Source organism: Triticum urartu, chromosome 6A (assembly GCF_056163025.1).
Source record: "Triticum urartu cultivar PI428250 chromosome 6A, HENAU_Tu73, whole genome shotgun sequence".
Classification (NCBI taxonomy): domain Eukaryota; kingdom Viridiplantae; phylum Streptophyta; class Magnoliopsida; order Poales; family Poaceae; genus Triticum; species Triticum urartu.
In genome coordinates, this window is record NC_141878.1 from 343,628,853 (window position 1) to 343,656,410 (window position 27,558).

General features: G+C 44.6%; 1 pseudogene; it reads right to left on the minus strand.

Moving 5' to 3' along the window:
• Nucleotides 1-19,365: 19,365 nt before the first annotated feature.
• Nucleotides 19,366-27,060, minus strand: LOC147965196 (NAC domain-containing protein 75 pseudogene; annotated as a pseudogene).
• Between the last annotated feature and the right edge of the window lie 498 nt (nucleotides 27,061-27,558).

Genomic DNA, 27,558 nt, shown 5'->3' on the forward strand with positions numbered 1-27,558 from the left:
TGCGTGACCGTTGTGCGCGATGTCGCTACCGTTCCTGCCCCTCCCTCTTTTCTCCCCATTTTATGTTTGGGAGGGGCGACAGGCCTTGCTAGTTACCCTGCGCAGCTCCTGAGTGCACGCCACTCGCGGACCGTGGTGGATGACCGTTCCGCCAGCCCCTACATCGCCGCCCTCTCCTAAGTGCTCCTTTTATTCTCCTTTCCATCTTGCTTCAATACCCTGGGGAGGAGGAGCAAAGAAAGGAAAAGAGGGATTATAGGGCACTTATCTTTTTTCGATCTTCAATTTGTAGGCAATCGCCAAATTTTAATACAAATAATGTAACCTCTCAAGTCCATATTTGTGTTCTATAATGCTTGTACTTGTATTAGCATATGAATGAAAAAGACAAACCTTGCCAGGAACCGGTGCATGTGTATGTCCATGCAGAGGTGGAGTACCTGTTTAATGAAAATAAACGAGTTTCCCCAGGCAGGATATCCTGCCAGCACCCTCTTTGTCTGCCAGAGAGCTACGTCTGCCGAGGAACAGACAGAGAGGCCAGCCCCCAGCCAAGTATTTTTCACCAAAGGCTACTGCGACCACCCTGACTGAAGGAACATTCGAGTTATGGATGGGAGCACCTAAGTTTCAAAACAGAGATGAGGTTTTCTCATATAGAGTTATAGCTTTACAGAACACTAATGGACAGGAGGTAAAACTTATCTGTTTGTCTTGCTGGGGTCATTGTGCCGTGCAAACTTCTTGTCTCTTGCTAAAGCCAAGTTAATGGCAAGAACCTGCAACTTCATGTAGATGAGAGTGAATGCAGGATACGATCCTATCTATATGCATATGCAAATGCTCATGAAATGCTTATGCGGTGATCTTGGTGTGCTCATGCATGCATGCAATCTTAGTTGGGGGCCCCCTATAGTGCTTCTTTATTTTCTCTTCCACGGGGTAACCGCCCTGGCTTTGTTCAAGAGGTTACATGTAGCCTAGGCAAGGCCTATACAAAAGGGGTGGCTATCGGGCAGTGCTCGGCAGCCTTGCACCTTACGGGTAGTACTTGCGAAGATTCTCAATATTCCATGAGTTTTGCAACTGAGTGCCATCTCCGGTCTGCAGGCATAGTGCGCCGGGTCTGGTGACTCGTACCACCCGGTAAGGGCCATCCCACTTCGGTGACAGCTTGTTTGTACCCTTGGCGGACTGAATGCGCCTAAGGACAGCGTCACCTTCCTCAAAATACCAGGCATGAACCCTGCGGCTATGATAGCAACGTAGGGCTTGCTGGTAGCATGCCGCAAGCATAGCAGCATAGAGACAGTTCTCCTCGAGTAGCACAGCATCGTCACGCCGGTGCTGATCTTGCACTACTTCATCATAGGCAAGCACTTGAGCGAACCCGTAAATGAGTTCCATGGGGATAACTACTTCTGCCCCGTAGACCAGGGAGAAGGGAGTCTGCATGGTAGCTCGGTTAGTTGTCATTCTAACGGACCAAAGAACTACTAGCAGCTCCTCAATCCACCGTATGTCGTGCTTCTGCAGCGTATCAAAAGTTCTTGTCTTGAGTCGACGTAGCACTTCAGCGTTCGCCCTCTCAGCTTGCCCATTGCTCCGGGGATGTGCCACAGAGGCAAATGAGATCTTGCATCTGAGAGTTCGAACATATTGCATGATGGCATGGCTCGTGAATTGGGTAACATTGTCGGTGATGATCCTTGCCGAAACTCCAAAACGACACACAAACTCTTTCAAGATTTTGATAGCTGACTGAGCAGTCACCTTTCTTACGACAGTCACTTCCGACCACTTTGTAAACTTGTCAATGGCGATGAACAAGAATTCAGAGACCCAATTTCTCGAGGGAAGGGGCCGAGGATATCGAGCCCCCAGACTGTAAATGGCCATGATAAAGGGATCGTCTGAAGGGCTTGGGCTGGTAGGTGTGTTCTCTTGGAATGGAACTGACATGCTTCACATGTCGTGACGAGCTTGATCGCATCTTGGAGGGTTGTGTTCCAATAGAATTCTTGCCGGAATGCTTTCCCAACTAATTCCCTTGATCCAATGTGTGAGCCGCACATTCCTCTGTGAATCTCAGCTAGCAGTTCCTTTCCATCCTCCCGGCAGACACACTTCGATTTCACACCATTGGGCATCCTTCTGTATAGAGTTTCATCGACAAACTGATACATACTGGCCCTCCGGGCTACTTTCTCAGCTTCATCTTGGTCACCGGGAAGTTCTCCTGTTTGGAGGAAGCGAACGATGTGCCTTGCCCAAGTTGGAGCCTGGGGCTCGGCAACGAGGACTAGCGCCACCTCCTCAACTGTGGGAGCACCAGCCTCATTCGCCGGGTCCATAGGCCTGACTGGAGAGGTTGGTCCGGCAGGCTGTGATGAGTTGTTTATAGCAGGGTCTCTGCCAGGAGCGGACGACTCGACTGGAGAGGCTTACCATAGTCCAACTTTCTCCTTTTCCGGGCCATTGTGGCTAGTGATACGGAGGGCTGAAAGAGACGAAGAACAAATGTTCCTGGTTCCACAGGAAGCTTCTATGTAGCACACTTTGACAGGTGGTCAGCTATGCTGTTTTCCACACGGGGTACGTGTTCTATTTGTAAGCCATCAAGGTGCTCCTCCAATATCCTTAATTCCTCAATGTATGCTTCCATCAATGGGCTTTGATAATCCTTGTTGACTTGTCTCACCACAAGCCATGAATCTCCTCGTATGATCAGCTTCTTCATTCCCAATTCTGCTGCAATTCTGAGCCTAACAAGGAGCCCTTCATACTCAACTGTATTATTGGTGGCTTCTTCCTGGGCAAAGTGCATTTGGATGACATACTTCAAGTGCTCCACAGAGGGGGCAACAAGAAGCACGCTAGCCCCTGCACCTTGTAGGGAAATAACACCATCAAAATACATAATCCATTCTTGGGGTGATTCCTTGCCGGGGATAGCTGTCTGTGTCACTTCCTCATTAGGGGTTGGCATCCATTATGCAATAAACTCTGCCAGCGCCCTTCTCTGAATAGTTGATGTGCTCTCAAACTTCAAACCAAAGCTGGATAACTCCAAAGCCCACTTCACAATTCTGCCGGTAGCCTCAGGGTTTCGCAGTATCCTTTGCAACGGAAAACGAGTGACAACCGTGATCTCATGGGCTTGGAAGTAGTGGCGTAGTTTCCTTGAGGCCATGATGAGATGAAAGATCAACTTTTGCATGCCAGAATACCTCAACCTAGCCCCCTGCAACTAGGAGCTGACGAAGTATACTGGGCGCTGCACCACTTTCTTCCTTGCCGCGTCCTTGGGGTTGCCCTCGTTGTCGTTCTCACTCCTGTCCTGATCCTTTTCGGACTCTGCCGTCATCCGTCCACTTTCTGCATCATCTACTTCTCGATGTGTTACCAAGGTCGCATTGACCACTTGGTTGGTTGCCGCTAAGTAGAGCATCAATGGCTCTTGGGGTTTGGGAGCAACCAAGGTAGGCACAGACGTTAGGCAGGCCTTCAACTCCTGTAGAGCCGCATCTGCTTTCGGGTCCACTTCATAGGCCCTGCCTTCTTCAAAATTTTAAAGAATGGTAGGGCACGCTCAGCAGACCTGGAAATGAATCTGCTTAGTGCGGCAACACATCCCATCAAGCGCCTCACATCCTTAACCGTCCTTGGTGCTTGCATCTATTCAATGGCTTTGATATTGTTGGGGTTAGCTTCGATCCCCAGATGGGACACGAAGAAACCGAGCAGCTTGCCGGAGGGGACACCAAACACACACTTCTCCGAATTAAGATTCAAATTGATCTTGCGCAGATTAGCAAATGCCTACTCCAGATCTTGGATAAGAGTGGTCTTATCCTTGGTTTTGACCACAATATCATCCATATAGGCTTCTATATTTCTGTGTAACTGTGGCTCAAAACCAATCTGAACTGCCCTTGCAAAAGTGGACCCGACACTCTTTAGTCCAAATGGCATGCGGACAAAGCAGTACGTATCACATGGAGTGATGAACGATGTCTTCTCTTCATCTTCTTTGGACATAATGATCTGGTGATATCCAGAATACCCATCCAGAAAGGAGAGAAAATCACACCCTGAAGTGGAATCCACAATCTGGTCGAGATTTGTGAAATCAATGCAAAATCACACCCTAAAGGGAAATGGGTCCTTCGGGCAAGCCTTGTTGAGATCTGTGAAATCAATGCAAAGCCTCGATTTCCCATTTTCCTTCCGGACTACCACTGGATTTGCTAGTCATGTAAGATGCAGTACTCCTCTAACCAAACCAGTTGCTTCTAGTTTCCTGACTTCCAAGGCAATAAACTGCTACCTTTCCAAGGCCTACTTCCGGACTTTCTGTTTGACAGGTCGGGCGTGTGGGCAGATAGCAAGGTGGTGCTCGACTACATCCCTGGTAACACCGAGGATATCAGATGGTTGCCAGGAAAACACATTGATATTCGCCCACAGGAAGGCAACGAGCATGCTTTCCTATTTGTCATCAAGGGTGGCGCTGATGGTGAAAGTACTGTCAACGCCAGCCAGCCCTACCATGACCTTCTTCACTTGGGGTGCAGCAACCTTGGATCTCTTGATGTTGGAACACTCTGGCACGCCGTAAACAAGTGTCGTGCACTCGGAGCAGGAACGCTTCCCGGACTCCTTGCCGGAGGTCCTAAAATCCTTTCTCTTTCCTTTGCTTTCCTTGGCGGGAGCTGTCGCTGCCGCAGCCTCTGCTGTGACTGCATCCCGGTACATCTTATCTACGCAGATAATTGCATCCTTCTCATATGATCGGATACTGATGACTCCCAGTGGCCCTGGCATCTTCAAAGTGTTATAAGCACAGTGGGATGCTGCCATGAACTTGGCCAGGGTCGGGCGCCCAAGAATCCCAATGTACGGTAGGGGGAGATCAACCAGATCAAACACAACCTTCTCTGTCCGGTAGTTCAGCTCTCCCCCAAACGTCACCGGTAAGATAATCATCTATTTAGGATGGCTCCTGCTGGGGTTAACTCCTTGAAACGTGCCGGTATCCTGTAGCTCTTCTTCTCTTATATGAAGCTTGTTGATGACTGCTAGGGAAATCAGATTTAGCCCGGCCCCACCATCCACTAACATCTTTGTGACATTGAGGCTGCGAATTATCGGGAATACCGACAATGGCAAGCATCATACCGCGGTGGTGCGGCCAGGGTGATCCTCCACATCAAAGATGATTGGCGTGCGGGACCATCTGAGCGGCCTCCGAACCTCTGCCACTGGCTCCACGGCATTGATCTCTTGTTCCCATCGCTTGAGCTGGCGGTGGGAGGCGTGCAGAGATGCACCCCCATCAATGCATAGGGCGTTAGTGGCCTTTTGAAATTCATGCTCACTAGTTTCCTCTTCATTCACCTCAGCACTCCCATCATCACAAACCTCCTTTTCTTGTCCTCTAGCGGGTTTTCCTTGGTTCCGAAATGGTTTGCCGGGGTGATTTGCTTCACCGCCTCGGCCCTTTCTGCCAGTGGCATTCTAACCATTTTCCATGTCACGCTTGTCATATTTCGCTCTGTGCTTCTTGACAAGCTTCTCAACCTGATAGCTCTTCTAAAGGTCATGGCCCTTGGTCCGGTGGATATTGTAGTACGGGCCATCACCTTTCCCAGCTTTCTCAGCATCAGCGGCTTCCCGGCAGGCTGTGCAAGCGGCACCTTCCTTGCAGGGGGCCTCAGCCTTGGCCTTCTTGTCGGTACTAGGTGTGCCCGAACCTTCTATAGTCATCACTGTCTTATCTCTTGGCTTCTTACTACGCTTCTTGCCCTTCCTCTAACTGGTTGATTCATCTTCTTCCTATGAATCAGCATTGATGCAATCCTCCTCTCCGAGCAACTTCCTTCCTTCCTCCATCCGAGCACACTTATCCACCAGTGTGTATAGTTCCTTCACAGTCTTGGGCAACCGCATATTCATCTTCGAACGAATGCGACAGTTGCACACACTGGACTGGAAGGCTGCTATAACTGCTCCCGGATGGATATTCGGAATATTGGTATGAACTTTATTGAATCTCTATAAATACTAAGAGAGATTTTCTCCTTCCTTTTGCTGGAGAAGTTGTAGGTCTTCGGGCCTGCTGGGCTCTTGGTGGCCAGCGGTGAAGGCACCGATGAACTCGTGGCACAGGTCTGCCGATGACGAAATGGAGTTCTCCGGCAGGTGCATCAGCCAAGACCTCATGTTGGACTTGAGGGCCAAAGGGAAGTAGTTGGCCAACAACTCCTCATGGCACAGGTCTGCTGATGACGAAATGGTGTAGATGCTCAGGAACTCTGCCGGGTTCAGCCTCCCATCATACTTCTCAGGTATCTCTGGCTTGAACGTGTGAACAGACGGCCAACAAACTTGTAGTAGCTCTTGTGTAAAGGCAGGGCAGCCGACCTCGAAAGGAAGGCACCTGCCAACACCGAGCGCAGGCTCGTCGACATTGAGGCCGCTCCACCCGTCAGTCTGGCGGAGGTCGTCACGGCACCGATCTATGACGATGCACGCTTCTCCCCGTCGCCTATTCTCCGGAGCTCGATGTTGGCCAGGACGTGCTCGAGGATCAAAAGAGGGCATCAAGACATCGTCGGGGTCTTGATTCTGCTGTGCCCGCGTTGGTTGCCATGGTGGGGACTGCACCGTGGGGACGGCCCCCTCCGTTTGGCTAGCGGTACAGGCGGTTGCTGTCGCTTGGGGAGGTCATGGCGGGCCAACTCGCTGTGAGCCCCCAACTTCCGTGAAACCGAGCAGTCTCTAGATGGTGGCACGCCATTCATCCATCTACTCGACCGCTGGCGGGAACCTTAGTAGCAACTGAGCTCGCGCCATAGCCTCCGTGGCTGTACTTGGCATACATGTTGATGATGTCGACCGCACCGTCGCCTGGCTTCTGACGGTGCCAGCAGCGACGGCTGTGGTGCCGCATCCACGCAGCTGTGGGACGACTAACTAGGCAGCGGGGTCGTATGGTGGTGCCGCTTGAGGGTCAATGGCTCCGTCGGGCGCAGCGGTCCGGTCAGCTCATCCAAGAAGAGGCGCATGGGCCATGATCGCTCCCGCGATGGGGACGGCCGGAGGGCGATGGCTCGCCCTGGTCCGAGCATCGTTGTTGCGGTTGTGCCCATCAATAGGAGGAGGGGGTGCAGACGGAGTGACCCCCTCGCCCACACCTTGTGGAGCATGACAGCCAAGGCGTTGCTAATGTTTTTCCCCTCCGACATCTCCAGCCCCCGTATCGGCCGCGGGGAGGGGGGGGCGATGGTGTCACCTACTCCAACCATGCCCCTAGCAGCGTTCACGTCCTCGCTCGCCCCCGCATCCTCCGAGGCACTAAAGGCCGCAGGCGGCGAACCATTCTAGGTGGAGGGATGGGACAAAAGGCCGGACTTCTTCTTCTTAGGCGCCATGGTCGATGGTGCCATCAAAGATGAAGACGGTGAGGAAGATGAAGCGCTGCACACGCTTTTAGGTTCGCGCAAGCGAGCCCCCTCCTAGCATGCCAAAGATGTCGTGGGATATCCACGGCCACCTATGGGACCAGGAGGCCCCTTGCTGGTTCGGTAGGGGGACGTCGCTTTGCACAAAGAGCAGACCAGCACACGGTAGCGCGGCAGAGAGCACACAAGCAATTTACCCAGGTTCGGGCCGCCATGAGGCATAAAACCCTACTCCTGCTTTTGTGAATTGATGGTGGAATGGAGGTGGTGAGGCGTAGTACACTTGGTCGGCAGGGGTTGCCTATGGGCAGTTGTCACCACACGTGTATGGGTTGGTCAACTTTCTGACCTTCTAACCCCTCCTACGGGTGCCATGGGCCTCCTTTTATAGATTAAGGGGTCACCACAATGGCAAAGTAGTCATTATCCACTGATATGATAGAAATAGTGCTATCATACCTAACTCTATGGGCTGACAGGGTGCATTAGATGCATCGCTTAGTATCACATCACTGGTTGCCTTACAAGGCTTCTTGTCTATCTTGCCAACTTTGCACCTGTTCTCTTGACACGTCGCAGGACGGGTGTCATCTGTGGGTTTGTTCTGTAAGAAACGAATGCCATGTGGCAAATGGCTGCCACTTAATCACTTTGCGGCTTTAGATGGTTTGCTGTTATCACTTGTAGCACTAGTAATGTTTGCATGTTCATAGATAGACAACTGTCAGGTTTATATGAGGGACAACGTCTTTTTAAGTTATATATGTGTTGGAATCATTTTGCTTACATCAAAGAAATTTATAGATGTCTGTGTTGCTGGTAAACAGTACCAACTTGTTACTTTAATATGTTGTGAAGAACTTTCTAGTTTGACTAGTTCATGTGTAATTAAATACATTGCCAAAACTGGTTAGTTTTACTAGTTTGATGTTATTTTCTTATGGCTCTTGCAACACTTTATTTATGATTGCTAACATTCAAGTTTGCAGGATCCAACTGAAACTCTGTTGGCACAACAAGTATGTTTTCAGAAACTTCCTTGTTTACCTGGTTTGCTGTTGTAACTTGTTGATGTAATCATCTTACTAGCTTCAACTTTTCGGGATCCAATTGGAAGTCCAATTGGACAACAGGCACATTTTCATAAATATATTTGTCTAACAATTTTGCTGCTGTAACTTGCTGCTCTAATCAAGTTACTAACTACTCAACTTTTCAGGTTCTAAGAGAAACTCCAATGCCACAACAGGTTCCTTTTGCAAAACTTGTTTGTTTAACTACTTTGCTGCTGCAACAGGTTGCTCTAATCACGTTACTAGCTACTCGACTTTTCACGATCCAAGAGAAACTCCAATGCCACAACAGGTACCTTTTTCAAAACTTGCTTGTTTAACTGCTTTGCTGATGAAACTGGTTACAATGATGTTAATAAGTACTTTTTAGCATCCAATTGAAACTCTTTAATTACTTTTTTGTTTAAATGGTTTGCTATTACAATTCCCAGTTGAGAAGTTTTGCTAACTTCAACTTTTCGGAATCCAATCAGAACTTTAATGGCAGCACAGGTTAACCCAAGATCAAAGAGTGAGTTCCCCATGGACGTTGTATCATCCCACAGCAGTGGCACCAGCCAAATCGTGCATCATGAATTGCCAACTGCTAGTGCTATAGAGGCTAAACTATTGGTAGAAAGAGATTATGCTTCTGCACTTAGAGACAAAGTTGACATGTTGAGGAAGCAAACAGCACAACCACAAGCAGTACTCAAGACAACCATTAAATATTTGGTGGATTTCAAAATGAAGCAAGCTGAGACTGACCGCGTTGTTAAGGTCCTGGAGGAAAAAAGGAAATTAAATTCCCACTTGGTAAATCATAGGTGAAATGTACTCACCATCGTTGAATAACATTTGTGTTGTTTGTTGATGTAATCGATCAAACCATTTGTTTTAGAGATCATGTAATATTTTTTGTTTTTTGGTTTGTAGTTTTTTTAGCACAAACTTGTTAAAAAAATTCGTATAGGAATGCGGTCAGTACTCATGCCAAACCTGTTTGATGGACCTTAAGTGGCATGCATCGGAAAGGGCCAAGATGCCAGACCTGTTGTGCTTTTGAAGATATATAAAAACACATAGAATGATTTAGAAAGACTCGTATAGGAATACGAAATGGATTCAAATTTAGTTGCCAGGGTAAATGTGGATGCTTATTGTCCCAAAATTCGAAAGAAGCGGCAAAATGTCCACTCCCACATCGGCTGCCTGAAGCTAGTGTTTGGAAACTACTGCCTACCCCTTACACGGACAATCCATCGGCCCAATTTCCACTGCTCTCAATAGGGGTAGGTTAGTAACTTCAATTAGACATGACACGACCGCCTCTGAGCCCATTGTGACACGATGAGCGGCAAAACACATTTGTTTCAAGATCATCCGAAAGACCTTTTTCTCTCCCTCCATTTCCCCATTCATACACGTTGGGTGGCAAAACAAACTCGACTCGGCCAAAATTGATGTAGGTAAATATTTTCAATAGGGGCAGGTTTGTAACTGAATTCAGACGTGACACAGCTACCCTACCTGTCAGCCCCGTTCATACACCGTCGGCGCCAACCATGGGCGCCAAAACACCCTCTCCTCACCTGAAATTGCTCTGGGCAAATATTGGCGTGATGCGAGATTACCGTCCTATCCGCAACCGACGATACGTCCAAATTTTAAATGGGGGCTAAGTTCGTAACTTTCCCATATTTCAGACAAGCGCATCCAAAAACATGGTTCCCCGTACCTCTCCCTCCATTTTCCAATTCATACACCGTCCGCGCTAGAATGTCATCCCCACACCAGCCTCCTCCGTCTGCCACCCCATCCATCGCCGCCGTCCTCCACCCCATCCGTCGCCACCGTCCTCCACCATGCTAGAGCGCCTACCAAGAGCGTGTCGTCCACTACTAGAGATGGACGTTTCTCATCCACGGCGATGGACCAGGAGCCTTGCATCGCGTCCTCTCTCTTCATCGGCGTCGTCGTAGTCTTTGACGGGGTCGCTCACACGACCTTCTGATCCATTGCAATGGGACTTATCCCCTGATGCACCCGTCTACCATCGCAGATCTGCTTCAACGCCACTGACAGCCATCGCACCCCCGATGCCTACACGGCGCCGCAAGAGAGGTGGTACTTCATATCTCCTCAACTTTTTGATCGCAACCAGAAAATAGATCGTAACTTGGTTACTCTACTTTCTTTTCAGCTCTTAGAATTTAGTTCTTAGTTCGAAGCAAACAATGGATGCTAAATAGCATTTCTGCAGTTTCCAGCTTTAAATCTGCCATGGCACAGTCATAATTGGGTTTAATTGATCATGTTGGTTCCGTGGTGGTTTCTTTAATGGAAATTGGAGGGGAAACCCTCTTTTGCTAAAAAAAATTCTTAGGGTTTCCCCCTTTTATGATCACTATACGATCAGCATACGTGCTTCGTATCATAATAGCACTGCTCCACCCATCAAGCTAAACAAGCTTAGTTGTTCAAATACGAATCTGATATTATTAAAATAGAGTCATTTAATTGGTCAGCTAAATGTTCCTAATTTAGTTTCCAAAATGCATGTTCACCACCTAAGGTGTGTATCTCTACAGGGTGCCCACAGTGGGCCGCGGGCCACCCTGGGATTTTGGGTCGGCCCAGGCCCCGATTTCCCAATGTTTTGTTGCGCTTCCGATCTCTACGCGCCCCCACCCGCCTGCCTCACCGGAGACTTGCTATCCCCGGACGGCATGACTCTAGGAGGAGACGACGGACTAATAGGAGGTCAGGATCCGCTCACCCAACAGCGTCACTGCTGCCCGGGGGCGCCGCCGTGCCTACCTTCCTAGTCCATTCACGGCTCAGGCGTGCAGCCGCCACTATGCCAACCCGATTTATCCTAAGATACGTCCTCAACACTCAGTAGCCACTCCTCATCACCCATTTTCTAATTGATTCATTACTCATTAGGCAGGACTATCATTAGGGTTTGTTATGTACTGAGTGCTACCTACACTTAATGGTTCAGATGTATTTCAGTAATCTTTAGTACATGTAAAGTTCACAGGGTTCCAAAATTCCGGCCCTAGGAATAGACACTAGTCATTTTGGATTGTTGGTCATAGTGACATTAACCCAGATTACTACTGCAGGCCAGGTTTGTTGACAATTTTACTTGTCTTTATTACTAATTTGATATGATATCCAATTATTCAGGTTGATTAGTTGTAAACAAGAAGTGCCAGACCAACTTCTTGATTCAGATTTTGGACAATCTCTTACTACAATTACAATTCTGCATTCTTGTCCTAGTAAGCTCGCAAGTAATGATTGATTCACTACATCTATGTTTGCCTTGTCATATTTGTTGTCAATATTCTTTTAGGGTGGACCACCCTATTTCAAAATACTTCAACCGCGGACATGATTGTATAGTAGTTCTCTGTGTGATCTCTTCCATCCTGTGTGGGCAACGAACACCGGATTGCATAGAGAGAAAGTGTCATTTCCACATTTGACATAGACTACGATCTATTACATGGAATACAATCTGCCTACTTGCTTTGTGTCACACGACCAGCACTCCATCCTTGAAGCTAAACATTATGCCACTCATAATTCCTTAGTTTATTTGTTCAAATACGAATTTGATATGATTCTAATGTTCCTACTTCTATTTTGAAATGTGTGTCTACCTCTTCTAGAGATATAAGAGGTTTGTATTTCTGTGTGTGGTCTGGTCAGCACGGTTGGGGGGTGAACTTTGCATATGCAGGGGTTTATAGGGAAACACTCTTCAAGTTGAATCCGCAATGCATTCCATAGATAATCTGACTACTTTTTCTGTTTCCATGAATCTCAGATACTGAACAACATCATAATGATTATGAGCTTGCACGCATGAAAAGAATAAAGCAGAACAATGCAATGGCTGTCAAACTTGGCATTAAGGGACTGAAATCAAGTCTGGATGCAATGTAATGCAAACGCTCTCCACCTATAGATTCATGCTCAGAATATGATCCTAACAGCGATTCTGAGCTAGAGGGAGACCTAACTAAATGTATCTCCCTAGTGGAGGAGTCAGAGGCAGATGCCCTATCTTATTCACCCATCAAGGTGCTTGCTCTAACTTTCCAAGGTTATATTGGTCGCACATATCTTGCAACTGATGCTTTGCATTGCTTCTACTTTTTTGCACTACCATTAGCTTAGTTTACACATCGTGTATGTGAATACGCCCTGCCTATCGATTTTCAGTACATATTCCATTTGTCATCATACCATATTTATCCATTCAAATGTTGTTCTGGTGTCAAACGTTCAAAAGGAAGAGGGCGGTTGCTGATCGCGGAGGAGCACGAGCAAAGTATTTTGAAAAGGTAGTGACACCTGATAAATCAAATAGCCCATTAGGTGTAGTTGCAATATCACCTAACCCACAAAACATGGCCCCAACTCTAGCAGACTCTAGCCCTACTACACTGGTCATCTGTGATGCCCCAACTCAGTAGACTCCAACTGCAGCAAACAGTATGATGATGCCAGTTGACATAGCAGTAGCTCTATGACGCAAAACCCCCATTCCGGCAAAGAGTACACCAAATCCAGTTGCCAAATCCCTTTTTGAACCAGAGAGTGCCCCAATTGCAGAATATAGGACCGTTGTTCCATTTCTTCCTAGTTTAGAAGACAAAGCTTATATTGTTGTTATGAACTTTATTTGCATCTTTCCTTCATGGAAATATTATACCACACACACAAAGCAATTTCCAGTCTTCCTCCGCAACTTACGCATAAGTAATGTACTAATGCTATTCATGGTAATTATTGCATATGTTTCTGCTGACAGAAGACACAAGATTTCATTCTTTTAAATAGGCGAGGACCGAACTTGATTTTCAAGACGAGCAAGGGTTGGTTGCGCTTTTCAAGCACTCATTGATGAAGTATCATTCCTACCTAAGGCAAGTGTACTTCGATGGCAAGCCTCTAAATGAAATTTATGTAAAGTCTTCACTGCCACATTTATCAGACAGTGACTGGAATAATATTGTTACACATTGGTCTCGTCCGCAGCGTAAGGTACTGTCTATGATATCACATCACAATTCGAACTACATTTCTGCGTGTGCCTCAACATCTCACTTCTACGAAAACTGTTTATTGAAGAACATTCATTCTCAAGGGACCACAGAATCTCGCAACTATACTACACATTGCATTGCTCTTGTGAGTACCTCTTGCCCTGTATGACCATACTTACTTTCATAGCTGGTTGATTATGTAGCATCACTGCACATGTTAGCCTCGTTATCGTCCATTTGGTGGACATTACAAGATCTGTATGGACTCTTACATAAATTTAGAATCAACCCAATGCTTTTGAAGAGGTTTAGCTCTGCAGTCCTCTTAAAAGGACTGAACGTCGTCTATCACTTTAATTACATTAACAACTACACCCTCTGTCCCATAATATAAGAATGCTTTGTACAGTACACCAGTGTTCCAAACACTCTTATATTATGGGAAGAAGGATTGGTTCATTATGTATCATTCTGCATCTTATCTCCCTCGCCCACCATTTACTAAAAAATATCAGATATATATTTAATCTTACCAAAGAGTTGAATACACAGACAATGCCAGTGTAGAAGTGTATCCCATTGCTCTTGTATATACATTTTGTCCTTTAACACTTGTACTTCCCGGGATTGGTAGTTTATTATGTAGCATCAATCTACATCTTATCTTCATTATCCTCTATCCCTTCCAGTATTATCATATCTATAATTACTCACTACAAAATGTAGAGTGCAGGCTATGCTTATGAAGAAGATTTTGGGCTGAAATGCTTGAGTTATCCTTCCATTGACATGAAGAAGGGCATTATAAAGCTAGTGTTAATCGTTAATGTAAGTCAGTCCTTCTAAAGCCTTTATTCTCAACTTTGTTTAATTTGCTCATACTCCCTATCGTTAACTGTTGTTTAGTTTGTTGTTTCTATCAAAATGCATGTTCGCAGCAACCATAAGTTCCAAGTTTTACTTGTAAAACCAAATTCCTTATTCGTACCATGCAGATTACTCAATACTCCCTATATGTATGCTTGTTTTTGTGGATCTATAATCTAGTGTGTGGTGAAGCAGCCCACGTTTGCACCTTTTCATCTCCTGTTTTATCTTACTGATGTGGCTGATGATATGAACAACATGCCATGCACATTAACCAAAATAGATACAATGATTGTCTTTGCCCTTCATCTATGCTTGTTATGTTGACATGGTAACTCAGTAGTGTGGTGAAGCTCCCCGCATTGTGAAAAATGCAAAATTATGCTTTTGATATTTGAACTTACTCTTTATTTTGTAATTTAAAATTGGATGGAATTGACAGCACAGATATCATCTTTGTTTATACACGTGCAAAACCTGTCATCTCTCTACTTATTTCAGGGCGATATGCCTGATGGCATGCACAAGTCTGCTGAAGGCTATGAGACAAAGCCAACATATATTGCAGCAAAGAAGGCAAAACATGTTGAAGATAGCGAGACAACCCCAAAGTCTTGTCTTGATGCAGTGTTCAAGTTACTTGAGACTAGTAGTCAGACAAGCTCACAGAATTCGCTGTCTGTATTAGTTCGACTTCATCAGACCCATGTTCTACCAGAAAGGCATTCCGCAACTTCGACTAGATGTCCTATATCTAAGAAAGATGGTGGAGAACACCAATGAGAACCTCATTGCTAAAAAGCTACACCTGGAAGTTATGACCGACATGGTAGGCCGGTCTCACAGCCTTTCTTAGCAGCTTGCGCAGCAGTTCCCGCGCAAGGCTAACCTTTCTTGAACTGTTTTGGAAGTTGTCTTGGTTCAGTATTATTTTTTTATGCTGCAATGGTGCCTACTTTTTGTAATCTACTTCTTCATTGCACTTTATGATCACTGGTAGTGAACTTCGATGCCTACTAGATGTAATACACCATAAATCCTTTATTGTATAGTTTAGGTTTATTCTAAGTTACTATGACGTAATTTCTTTATTGTATAGAATAGGATTGTTCTTAATTCCTACTAGTTACTGCCATCATTCACTATGTGAAAAAAAATTGATGTAGTCGACCGGGCCAAAACATTCGCCTCTAACGGGCCTGATTTTTAGCAGGCCACAATTGGGTCGGCCTGCAACTTTCTTGGACCTGAAAGGCCATTGAGGCCTTCACACTTCACGCCAGGCCCACAACTTACATGGGCCTATATTCGGCCCAAAGTTTAGTTGGGCCTTTATTGGACCCAGCGCTTAGTTGGGCCCATGTAGCTTTGGGCCATTAACAGGCTGAATATTCTGCTAACCTGTTACGACCCAGAAGAAACCATGGGCCTTTAGCAGGCCGAAATGCATGTTGGGTCTCAATATACACTAGTCGTCGACGGGCCTTTAGTAGGATGAAATGTTGACCAGGCCTTTTTTGGCCTAGTTATATGACGGTCCATTACTAGGCCGAAACATATCTCGGGCCTTAGTTGGCCCACTGATATCATGGGCCATTAAGAGGCCAAAAGCTTAGTATAGGCATCAACGGGCTAAATTATATGACATGCTTTAATAGTCCCAAAGTCACGTTTGGCTAAACTGTTGCCACCATTATCACGGGCCGTCAGTGGGCCGGATGTCGAGTCAGACCATATATGGCCCATGGGCAGCACGGGCCATTCCCAGGCCAAAAGACACAACGGGCTGAAATGGGCCCATGTCTACATCGGGCCTCTAACAGGCCAAAATGTCACTGGGCCGTAATTGGGCCCAAATAGTCGGCGAACAATTAACGGGCAAGATCTGGCTTTTGGCGTAAATGAGCCATGTTTAGAGAGGCTCTTATTGGGCTTGGCCACTAGTACCTGAGTAAATACTACGAGCCTTCGACTGGGCCAGCCTTTTTAACCTATATGGGCCTCTATTCGGCCCTGCCACATGTCGACGAATCATAGGCGCCTTCTGTCCAATGAGAGGATGACATCTGTCCTAGCGGTGAGCCGACATGTGGTTCCTTTGGCCATTGAGAATTTGACATGTGGAAAGTCCCCATTGGAACCCGATAGGTTAACAGCGACCCGTTACGATGGATGCCATGTGTCGGTCACCCTTAACAAAGCACTTCTGTGACGCGCGATTTATCGTCATGGAAGGGGGCACTTTTGTGATGATAATTTTGGTAATGTCATGGAATACTTTACGACAACATAGGTATGACTATCTTGATTCTGCCATAAAATCATCATGGATGTACATGCATGACAGAAAACGTGACCTACTGTGACAAAACACATATCATCACGGAAATGTATTTTTTTGTAGTGAGTCGGTCTACTTGACATAGATGTGATGCCTATATTCATAATCATTTCCTTGGATATCGTCATAACTTTGCGCTTTTCTATCAATTGCTCGATAGTAATTTGTTCACCCACCGTATTATTTGCCTTCAAGAGAGAAGCCTCTAGTGAAAGCTATGGCCCCCGGGTCTATTTACCATCATATATTTTCAGATCTATATACCGGAAATACCAAAAATACCTTGCTGCAATTTATTTACTTTTATGTTTCATAATCTTTTATATCTATCTCTATCAGATATCACATTTGCAAGTGACCGTGAAGGGATTGACAACGCCTTTTTCGCGTTGGGTGCAAGTGTTTGATTGTTTGTGTAGGTGCATATATTGGGGACTTGCGTGTTTCTCCTACTGGATTGATACCTTGGTTCTTAACTGAGGGAAATACTTATATCTACTTTGTTTCATCACCCTTTCCTCTTCAAGGGATAAACTAACGCAAGCTGAAGATGTAGCAAACATCGAGGCGAACATTGTATCAAAGATCAAAAAGAGAGAAGAAGCCATCTAGCTACTTTCTATGGACCCATAGGTCTGTGGTAAATTAGTCACTCTTCATCGGAAGGGAGGCAAGGTTGATGTAGAGGCCCTCCATGATTGAACCCCCCTCCAGCAGGGTGCAGGAAAAGGCCCCAGGATGGGATCTCACGGGAATAGAGGCTTGTGGCGGCGAAAAAGTATTTTGGTGGACGCTTCTAGTGTTTTGGGAATATTTGGGAATTTATAGTGATAGAATTAGGATTGGAGGACTTCCGAGGGGCCCAGAAGCCCTCGGGGCACCCCCAGGGGTGCACCTAGCAGGCTTGTGGCCTCCTCGGGTATCTTCTGGTCCAAGAAAAATCATCGTAAAGTTTTATTTCGTTTGGACTCCCTTTGATATTCCTTTTCTGTAAAACTCAAAAACAAGGAAAAACAGAAACTGACACTAGGATCTAGGTTAATAGGTTAGTCCCAAAAATAATATAAATTAGCATATTAATGCATATAAAACATCCAAAACAGGTAATATAATAGCACAGAACAATGAAAAATTATTGATACGTTGGAGACGTGTCATAGGCCCACAAGTCAACCTCCAAATCTGTGGTAGACAACATAGAGCCCATTTGCTATTTTTAAAATAATTTTCAGCCCATTTGCTAATTCTTAAGGAATTTATTATAGCCCATTTTCTGGCCAGGACCATGGTCAAAAGTTCAACCTAATTTTGCATATTTTGATGGAGTCCGAAGTATTTTAATCCAGAAATGATAAACATTTGCTTTTTAAGAACTTATTGATTTGCAAAATAAAATATTCTTTTATTTTTGTAAGCTAATAAGATGTGGTACAAATGAGTTGGTTTTAGGGGAAACCAGTGGTAAAAAAATCAACAAGGGGAGGGAAAACAAAAAAATATGGGTGTAAAGATGAAAAGGGAACTTTACGTATTTTAAATATAATAATACTTGTACATGAACTAGTAAAACTATAGGTAGAGATTAGAAAACGGAATTATGACATGGCGTTTTTATAGTAAAATAGAACTGGGCTATGTGTTTTCTTCAGTAAAAAACTGCCTGCGAAAGTTCTATGAGAAAATATAACTAAGGCTGGCGGGCCAAAGGCCAGTTATTATCTGCTAGATCTTTGTGCCCCATTGTCGTCATGGGCTGGGCCCGTTAAAAACAAAACCAAGCCTGGGAAGTCGACGCCCTAGTTGAAACTTGCTCGACCTAATAAAACAATATACCTACTGGATCCCAAGTATCAGTTTGTACTTACAGAATTCTCTCTTTATTCACTACATTGAAAATTTCATGGGTTTCACCGTCTCGAACGTCGCCATTATTTTTCCATCATGATAATAAGTTCATGCACCTGCTTGCATATGGCCGTGGACCTGCTGGTTCCATATGGTTAGGCTCTGTATGGATAGCCATCTTGTGGTTCCACAGATGAATTTCATGCAAATCTGGTGATTTTCAAGGAAACAGGACTAAATTCATTGTTTTTTACATATTTCTTTTTATTATGGAAAATTTTACATATTTAAACTAATAATAATCGACTAGGCCTTTTTTTAGTCCATGGGAGGTGCTTCACGTGATCGAGGTCATGACACTTAACTGTTCTAGAAGGCCCAAATCCATTGCTCCTCTCTTTTACCAATTTGCAGCTGGGCTTGGAATGCGACATCCCAGTCCCGACGTGCTGCGTCCAACTATCAGCCTGTGAAACTGGTTGGATCCCGTGCGTACATTGAATATGTCAAAAATATGGAGAGCTAGGAATCCAAACGACAGGTGCTTATGCTACCCATCAAATAAAAATCAGGTGCCCAAAAATTCGTCTCGAAACAAATGATTCAGCTTTATATCCACGTCGACACTCGACATGATGGTTGGGAGCAAATGCCAAGTTCATACCGGAAGATCCTTAACAATAATACCAAATTGCGGACAACCAGGTAGTACATGTACCAATACCAAGCTAACTTATAGTTTTTTTAGTTCGGGCCCTAGTGTTCATCTGGTAGAAAATCTTGCAAATGACCAGCTCCCGCTCCTTCTCTTGCTCCAGGTCCCCGAGGTGGTACTGGTGCATCACCCAGTTGCTCCTTTGCTGGTCGAAGTTCTTGTTGGTGTGCAACACCAGAACCTTTTTGTTGCCCATCTGTTGGTCGTTGACCATCACCGACAAGGTATGGCCGGTCTTGTGCCGCATCACGTGAATGCCGCACTCCGACTGTATCTTGCGACGTGTCCACGTGCCCATTTTGAACGCCCTGAAGTTGCAATGGAAGAAATGCTTGCTTAGGCCACTCAATGTGATACATGCAATATTGTCCAATACAAGTTTTAGGGTACTTAGTTGGCATTTTCTTAACATCTTTGGCATGTTGTAGTCTCTTGCTTAAATTTTATCAATTGTCAAATTGTGGTTGCTTCACTAGGTCTGTGTCTAAAAAAATAGAGGTAGTAGATGGTCGATCGGTGTCTCACTTGGAAGTTTCTCAGGATGGGTGTAGCATATGCCGTGCCCACTGTCGATGGTTGGTAAGAAATAATCGATGAGAGGGTGAGATCTCGTGCTATCATCACTCACTTTGGCCTCAAGGTGCTCGATCAGCTCCTGATCCATGGGATCGAACTTGACGCCAGCCGGCAGCACCAGCCAATCCTTCTTGGATTTGCATCAGTTAATTCTAGTTAAATGGTATTTAATGTATAACTAATGAACTATTTTAAGTAAATTATGAAAGATTTCAACAGATAAGTGCTACTCCAAATCTGAAGTCCACAACACCCGAACAAACTGGGGTCTCGGCTTCATTACTACATGCAGACTCTATAGACTTGAAAACCCCCATAAATATCAAAATCATCATATAGGGCGACGGGACGAATACTCATAGGAGCGGCCTTCCTGGTTCCTTTCTTCATCCGGCTAGCTTGAAGAGCATCCTTGTTGAGATCAATTTTTTCAGCGTCTTCCGTTTGACTACTTGCAATGAAGTATAGTAGGTACAGTAGCTCATCGCTCATCTCTCATCGTACCAAATGGATCAGAACAAGGCAGCAGCTGGAAAGCAGGGAGACCGGGAGAGAATGGGAGAGTTATTTTGTATAGAATAGGAGAGTGATTTTCTACTATGAGAGGGGTGAGGCTCACTTTGTTGAACCAAACACGCCGCGGGGACTCTTGTGTTAGTTCACGCGAAGTGTGTTGTCACGTCAATTCAATGTGAGGACATGATGAATAATTTGACCGATGTATACTACTAATAATGTACTACTTACTAGTCGTATCTAGTGTCACATTTTAACCATAGGTTTAAGTAACAGAATGTCAATGCATGCCACCAAAAATATTTCCATTGGAAACTATGTTCAAATACAAATCTAACGATATAAATTTTTGTGACATGCATTAACATTTAATTAGTTAAATTTATGTTTAAAATTTGACAAAAATTACCGAGGGGACCAATAAACCAGGAGGGAGGTAGTAGTACGAGTAGCTCAATATAGGGTATAGAAGTCTATTAGTACTAGTACAAATTTATAAATGGAGTACGAAGTTACAAGGCCGTGCGACAGACTGTGTAGGCTACATGAGTAATACAAAATATAATTCCCATTGGACAACACTTTCACCAACAAGTACGCACTTGAAGCCTAATTGATATATATGGCTTCTACACAACATCTCCATCATTATTATCAGTACATGGTACGCACGTGAGTTAGGATGCACTTGATCCTAGAAAGGTATTTATCCTTCAAATTAACTACAATACATAACATACATGGCTCAGTCTAGATATCATTATGAATCAAGTTGTGCATATTTGCTATTGGCATGAACCACATCGCCGCATGTCGGGTTTGCAAAAGCCATTCATCGCTCGGAAGCTTGATGCCTTTCACACACTGAAGATCATCTGGCAACAAGCTGTGTCGATGAATCTCTGGATATGGTGATTCATGAAACACATGGTATGATGTGTAAACACAGTTCCCCCTGGCGAATGGAAGTTGCATAGCACAGTAATCTTCGCTGGTGATATGATCGATGATTGGTTGGATGATCGGATAATTGAGCCCGAGGAACATGGAGTGGTTGCCGATACTGTAAACCCACCTCCAATTGAATACACCTGGCCCAACGGAGCTAAGATCTTTCTCGAACATGAAGCAGCCATAGCCATCACAGTCGTGAACACCCCAGCCATTGTGCTGCATGTTGTTTGATGAAATGGTTTGGTCAATTTGGTACATGCGAATGAGCATCAAATGCCCACCATCAGTTGAACAAGCGATAAACCACCACCCAATGACTTGTATATTTCCAGGTCCTAGAATTATGAAGGCCAGCGCATTTGCGTGTGCTGCAATAAATCAAATTAGCGACCAAAAGGACAAAAATACACAATCATGTTCAGAGTATGTGCGGAATAAAGATTATTATAACAATGACACAGATCATAGCCAGATAATTGCAATGCCATGGTCATAATCATACCCCAAGTTAACAAAATTAAGCCAATGGTTTTCATATTCTAGCAATATGTCATGGTTCAAACATCGTGTAAAAATGAGTGGAAAATAGCTATGCCAGGGCCTACTCATATTCTACCATAGCAGTTACTACTGTTCTCATACCAAATCTAACAATAAGATGCGTGGTTATAAAAATCAAGGAAATGAGAGTAACATATAGCAATCATGAGGTGATACTCATAATATCTATTCTAACAATAATTAGATGCCTAGTTAAAAAAACAATCATTAGATCCAAATTGTTCTCATATCAATTCTAACAATAACATGTGTGGTCATAAAAATCTAGGAAATGAGAGGAACATATAGCAATGATGTGGTTATAGACATACTATATATTCTAAATTTCTAACAATCAACAGGAAGTCGTATTCATAAGATAAAGATGAGATGAGATGAGATAGAACAATTACACGATGATAGATTCCACCAGTATATGCAGCCAATATGTGCGTCAACCGCGTAAACGATGCCATCATGCACTATAGCATCAAACAAAAATGGAGGGTCAATAGGATTGATGATGAGCCATAACCATGTATGGTGACAGGATTCCAGATAGACTAATCCCCTGCCGAACAAGTCAATGAGCTTGTAATCCATTTAATCTTCTGATGGTGTGGGCACTTCAGAGATTACAACCTTCAGCAAATGGAGGTCGTACCAAAAGCTTGACGCATCTCGTGCGTAGTAGGCAGGAGTGCCCGGTGGTCTGCGAGGCTCGATGCCAGTGGTATCCAGTGATGGAAGGGTGATCTCTCGCTGGGTATAGATATCCACGAGATGCCACGAACTAACAGATTGGTGGATGAGGACGAGCCAGTTGGCCTTGATGCCTGCCAAGTAGTGGCCGCGCATGAAGGATAGGGGGGCGGGTAGTGGTATTATGTCGAGGGGCACGACGGCAACCTCCGTAGGATCGTGAAGTCGGTGTCTAGGCCACCTGCGAGGATCGGGCAACATCAAGAAGGGTGTCTTGAAAAGGGCCAGTAGGTTGCAGACGAGTACACGGTACATAGACACCGAGCATGCGGCCAGACGCACAGTGCTGAGCAGGTCCATACGATTACAGATCTACTCCAACAGAACATTGGGGAGGGAATTCCAATCGTGACTTTGTGTGTCAGTCGGTTCTGACATAGGGTTTTTTAGGGCATTGACTGATTGGGGTTTTCGATGCATGCGGGCGAGCAAAGAAGATAGTGTGAGTGGCCGAGCAGTGAGCAGGGGGATATGGTACGCACGAGCTAACGAGCAAGATGGCATGGACGAGTGAGTAGTGAGAGGGGGAAATAGCATGCGGCCTATGATGGGGAAGAGAGGAGGAGGAAGGGGGAAAGATGGGCAAGAAAGTGCATTAAATCTCAATTCTAGTAGTACTACTACCAAGATATACCGCCTTTAGAGTGTAAATTGTTAAGCTGATGACATGTGGGTCTACCTCAGAGGGCCCATATGTCAGTTAATGGAAGAGAGAGGTGCGTAGGCGTATTTGCGAAAGCGTGCTCGACTGGCAAACCTGATGGTAGTATAGGGTAAGGCTGATTTAGTAACACAAATACGCTGGCTTAGCTTATTAATTAAGTGTCCCATCTGCTTCAACATGTATTGTCACTTTACTATGCAGACTAGTTAAATAGTTCTCTCTGACCAAGATAGGGAATAATGGATCGCCAAGACCTCCTATCTACAGTATCCCTATGCCTCTACTCTCATCCTGTCCAACAACAAGAACCATTGGCCAAGGCACCCGACACGAATTATGTCAGAGTACTACTAGTATTTTCGAAAGTACGTTATATCGACAAGAGGGAGGTGAATAGGCAATTTTTACAAATTCGTCACTTAGGAATTTCTAGGTGATGAAATTCCTAAGGAACGAACTACTTAGCAGTGGAATAAGTAGTCAAATGCATGCATAATAGAGCAGAAGCACAGTCATCATGATGAAATGAAAACAAGCACAGAGTACAAGTAGACTATAAACATGATAAGCAGGCTGAAGACAAACTGACTGAAGAAATAGGATTGAGGAAATTGAGAAAGTCTTCAGTCAAATTCTTCAAACAGTAACGATCAAGTACTTCAACACAAGAATGAGGAAATGAAAGGGTTGAGGAAATAGAACCAGTAGCTTGGTGAAGATGATGATTTGGTAGACCAGTTCCAATTGTTGTGACAGTCATACGTCTGGTTGGAGTGGCTAAGTATTTAAACCTGAGGACACACAGTCCCGAACACACAATCCTCACCATATTGTCCTTGAGCTAAGATCACACAGACCTCGCCCAATCACTCGTGGTAAGTCTTCAGGTGACTTCCAAACCTTCACAGATTCGGTCACTCGGCAATCCACAATTTCCTATTGGATGCTCTAGTCCATGACGCCTAACCATCTGGAGGATGCACAGTCCTCAAAGATAACAAGCATCGGTTCCACACACGAACAATCTCTTTAGTGATGCTCAATCACTTTGGGTTTGTAGGTGTTTGGGTTTGAGTTTTCCTCACTTCATGATTTTTGCTCAAAGTCCTCGGCGAATGGGATGCTCTGAATGACAAGTGTCAGTTTCTCGCGGAGCAGCCAACCAACTAGTGGTTGTAGGGGCTGGCTATTTATAGCCTAGGGAGTAGCCCGACATGATAAGACATAAATGCCCTTCAATGATATGACCATTAGGTGGGTAGATATTTTTGAATAGCTCGCGTGTAGCACAACAACGGCCGGATATTTGAGTATCAAATTCCTCAGTGTTGTCATCTTCCTCACTTGTAGGCAATCCGCACTTGCGAATTCCTAACTCCTTAGTCCGAACAAATTCCTCAAAGACTAGAAGATCTTCATCTTTGTCACTGAAGAAATTGACTAAACTATATGAGATTTCGAATGGTTTCACTCGAAAGGATTGGGTAGGTGTAGGATTTTGAGATGAGCATCACTTGGAAACTTTTCCTTAGTTTTACCTCAACCCCCTTTATCAGTACGGGGTTTCCTATGACTCAAGAAAGAGAAAATGAAACTACGAAAACAAAAGTCTTCATGCTTCATATTCCTCGCATGAATATCAAGTCTTCACAGTCACACCAATTTCTTCACTTTCAAAGTCTTCAAGGAAACCAAAGCCTTCTGCTGAAGACATTCATTTTTAGGGTTCAACTTTAGTCGTATATATCAAACTCCTCATAGACTAATAGACTTGTGTACAGTCACAAACACATTAGTCCCTTAACCTATAAGTCTTCAATACACCAAAATCACTAAGGGGCACTAGATGCACTTACAATCTCCCCCTTTTTGGTGATTGATGACAATATAGGTTAAGTTTTCAATGGGGATAAACATATGAACAATAAATACTGATATTGAAGAATTTGATTGCAAGATATAGAAGAACTCCCCCTGAAGATGTGCATATGTGAGGAATTTGCATTGAATAGCAAATGCACATTGTAGAGTAGAATCATGGAGATCTCCCCCTATATCTTGTAATTCATACACGCATTTAACATATGATATGAAGTATTTGAAATGCATGATGAAATATGGTGTCTGATAAAATTCAGCATGCATGCATTAACGATCTTGAGGAAATAGCATGCAAAAAACAGAGCAGAAGTATCAGACCACGATAGGACTGAAGTTTACAACTCAATCAATAAACACTCCAGAAGAAAGAGAGTTGAACTTAACAAAAGAAACGCCCAAATATAAAGACCCGCTTGAAGACTAACTCAAATTTCTCCCCCTTTTTCATCGAATGACCAAAATGGACGAAAAATGAGGACTAACGCCCTTGAAGAATATCATCATGATGTCGATGGAGGAGCCCTAGCATTGTTGGGGTCGTCCATTGTAGTAGGGCCTACTGCTATGTCATTCAAATCTTCATCTTCATCTGTCTCGTGCGATGAATAATATGAACTGGCGACCAGGTGAGAAACTTTCACCTTCTTGAATTTCTTCGAAGGTGGCTAAGACTAGTCAAATTCCTGTTGGAAGCCCATCTGCTTGAGACCTTCATCACCGTAGAGGTGAGACAATATAGCCCAAGTGCGGTCAAAAACTTCATGCAAGTAGTAATGGTTCTTCTTCATAGTGTTTTGCGTGATCTTCTTATTCTGAAGAATTGAACCAAATTGACGCTTGACCCACTTGTGGTTGCGATCAACCTTCTGATGAAGACTGTGGATAAGCTCACGATCAGTCATCACACGCGGAGTAGTGGCTTGAGGATATTGCTTTGAATCATTTGCGGCATAATCATGTGTGGCAGAGTCACCATTGGTGGAATATGATGCGGCTTTACAAAACTTTTCATCCAATGGACGAGTGCCTTCATCAATGACAACAGCCTTTCCCTTCTCATCAGCTGAGGAAATAGTCCTTTTGAGGACTTCAATATGCGGCAAGTAGATGAGATAATTTTGACAGTAAGCCTGATAGTTGATTGAAGACCTTGATCAGATGAATCTCATAATCCAGGGAGCGTAAGGCTTCAACTCAAAGGGTGATAGAGCTACATTGGACAAAGTCCTCGTGAAGAAATCGTGGTAAGTGATAGGAATACCATGGATGATATTGAACATCAGATTCTTCATGATGCGAAAAACTTCTTCGTCACTAGAGTTGTGGCCCTTGGTTGGATTGAGGGTTCTGGTCAATATTCTGTAGATCGTCCATGGCACATAGAGCAATTTCTTCACTAGGAACGTGGTACTTGGAGCTTGGCCTGGCTTTAAAGCTTCATCAGGACTTGCATCAGATGATTTGAAAGTTCAGGTTCATCATAGATGCGCACTTCACCTTCAGTGGGAGGACTGACTGGAACGACATGAAGCAATTCAGAGGCTGGTGCTTTGTAGTGACTGTTTCAGTCATCCAGTCCAATACCCATGAATTCACATCTTCAACATTTCCTGTGATGTGCAGTGTGGAGAACAATTTAAGAATGAGTTCTTCATTCCAATCACAGATGTCGGTGCAGAAGTTGACCAACCTAGCATCATGAAGAACACTGAGGACTGGGGTGAAGCACAGAAGAGACTCCATATCCAAATGAGGAATTTTCTCATGGTCAAAGATCTTGTCCTTATCAAACAACAGCGAGGAATAGAAGTTCATCTGGCTAGCAGTCCAAAAACGCTTGCGACCAAGTCAAGCAGAGTCATAAGGATTGTAGTCAGTGAAGAAATGATTCTCAGCAAAGAAGTCATCAGCCTTCAACTTCTGCTTCTTGGTGTGAGGATTCTGTGGCTTGGGCTGAAGATATGCAGTTGATGTCTTCATAGCCTCTTGATGTATAGCCTCTGGAGCCACATGCTGAGGAATTTCAGGAGCAGTTTCATCAGCTGCAGCCTTGGCCTCCATTTCTTTAGCACTAGTGGTTGGAACTTCTTTTGGAACAGAAGGAAGTGAAGCTTGACGTCCTGCAGAGCCCGTTTGAATTTTGTCAGTTTGAACTCGGGACTAAGGAATCTGATGCAGTGGAGTGGTCAAAGGTGAATTGGGGCTTCTTCATAAATTTCTTCAATGCCCGCATCTTAGCTATCAGCGGGGTTGAAGGGATATCACCCACTTCAATTTCTTCATCCAACTACTTTGAAGAAGCATCAAAAGGAT